Source organism: Montipora foliosa, chromosome 4, assembly GCF_036669935.1.
Source record: "Montipora foliosa isolate CH-2021 chromosome 4, ASM3666993v2, whole genome shotgun sequence".
NCBI classification, from domain to species: domain Eukaryota; kingdom Metazoa; phylum Cnidaria; class Anthozoa; order Scleractinia; family Acroporidae; genus Montipora; species Montipora foliosa.
In genome coordinates, this window is record NC_090872.1 from 6,755,170 (window position 1) to 6,757,669 (window position 2,500).

Here is a 2,500-nt window from a genome sequence, read left to right on the forward strand (position 1 = left end):
ATTCCTTCTCTGTCTTTGTTAAACCCATAAGTTACCAGCGAATTTTCCTATTTGGTTTCAGTGATTGTACATTCAGTTTTTTGGTGGCGACTGAACCGCCTGTCTTGTTTATCCAATTGACGTTCCGTTCTTGAGCTCCATAAGGGCATATTTTGTTTAAAGATGCACTAAAACGCCATTCGCATTTTAAGGATACTTCGCACGCATTGTATGACGTGAATGAGATAGAATAATCGCAAAGGACTTATGATAGAGCCAAGTTATATTTTGAGGTGACGTTTTCGTTGACATCGCCGTCGTATTGTTCATTGTTGCGGAAGCAGATGTTTTTCCGTTTGCGACCCCAGGAAACATTTGTTGTGGAAGCAAAATTTGGTCGGAAGCATTGTGCTTCCTCAGCAAATGTTTCCTCTTTTGTGCACCCAGGAAATATTTCGGGAAATAAGGTTTCCGCAACAATGTTTCCTCGTTTCAACATTTGCTTCAACATCCGTCCGCTTTTGTTGAACAGAGATGTTGAAACGTTTGCCCCGCCCCCTTCAACAATGACTTTCGACGCCATCGCAGGTTAATAAGAACTAGACCCTCCGTGAGGGTACACTGGGTTGCCTGTGGTACGTGCGGCGTTCCAGGCAATGTTTTTCAAGTTGGGGGGTCATTAAGACCATTTATTATATGGCTTGTGTTTGTAGCCGATATAACGCGCGCTCTGATTGGCAAATTGTGACTGAATTGTAGGGCATTATTCTCCCGTAATGCCCACGGGCCGATTACGGGCTTGCAAAAACAAAGCAAAAGATAATTAAAAAACCACATAATAAACTACTTACTAAGGGACGGACCATTAGAAAAGTTTTGGGGGGGGGATGGGGGATTTTCAGCTGGTACGATTTTTTTTTTCACACACTGCTAGTGCAGGAATTTTTTTTCCAGGTGAAACCCCCTGCACGAATTTTTTTTTTTTTTTTAGACAAATATTGCTTTTTTTTTTTAACAGTGAAATCTTGATTCATTATCTATGTTTTTGCGATTTATAAATTATTCTACACTCACAACAGATCAAAGGATACAGGCCACTTTTTAATGCGAAAATGTACACACAGTGAGAGAGGAGGAAGCCACTTGGAGTGGACGGCTTCCCTGTACATTTTTGCAGTCCCTGCCCTCTGGAATTCCCCTCCCACAGCCCATCATGATGATGCCATACTCCATTCACCAACACAGCCCCTCTGTAGTGCCCTCCAATCCAAAATCCAATATTTATTTATTGCAACTTTTATTTCATTATTCTTATTATAACACAGTATTAACAGAGAATATATCGTACATGTAGGTACACTAGCTGCAATTTAAAACAAAAACAAGGTTTTAATTGTATCCTTTCAATAAGAAGAAAGTGATTTTTGTTTATTCATATTGTGTCTGGTAATATTGTTGATTTCTGAATGACATTTCTGGCTATTGTAGTGTGAATTAATTTATGTCACCTTTAATTTGTCATTTCATTCATTGTGAGGAAAACACCTCAGTACACTAGATGTCTTTATTTATTAATAATAATATAACAGGGCCTGGGGTAAGGCCCCAAGAATATTTTGAATAAGAATTATTTTTATAGACACTGGCAAATATTATATAATTATTAAATAAAAGTCACAATAGGACCGTCCTTCTGCATGATTTTTTTTTCTTTACCTTCTTTTTTGCGTGGCATTTTCCCTTGCATGAATTTTTTTTGGTTTTTTCCCCATCCCCCCCATCACTTTTCTAATGGTCCGTCCCTAACCGAGCTAGCTCGAGCCGTATTGGGAAATATTGTCCCTGGGTCCGACGTTTTTGTACGGACCGAGCGCTGCTCGGTCCGTACTGCCACGACCTCGGGCCAATATTCCCCAGTACGGCCCTAGCGCTCGCTTAGTAAGAAGTTATTAATTCTCTATTTTCGAATTCCCCTTAATACACTTTGTTTGCCCCCCCAAATTTTGTATAAACCACTGTTTTCAAATGCTCTTGGGAATATGCAGTGTCCCCAAGAGCATTTGAAAACAATAGTTTATGCAAAATTTGGGGGGCAAACAAAGTGTATTATGGGGAATTCGAAAATAGAGAATAGGCCGGTAGCCAGGTTTTTAACCTCAGAAAAGGATCTGTTTCGTCGTACGAACGTGTGAGGACCTGTGAGCCAAAGGGCCTGGCTGGCTGGTATGACTTCTGGGTGACCCCTTAACTCTTTTTCCTAGTTTCCCAACCACGAGAAAACCGCGGTAAATCAGCCATCGCCAAAAATGTTTTTTTCTCAAAAAATATTTAAAGTTAGGGAGAAAAAATACATCATTTTAAAGCTAAGGAAATAAACTTTCCAACAGCATATAACTTATTTGCAGACAACTGAAACATTTTATAAAAGCGAAAGCACGCAAAGGCAACAATCATCGTATGTGGCAGCAATGCACACACATGCATCGTTTTGGTTTCCTAATGTACTAAAGTACAGTAATCG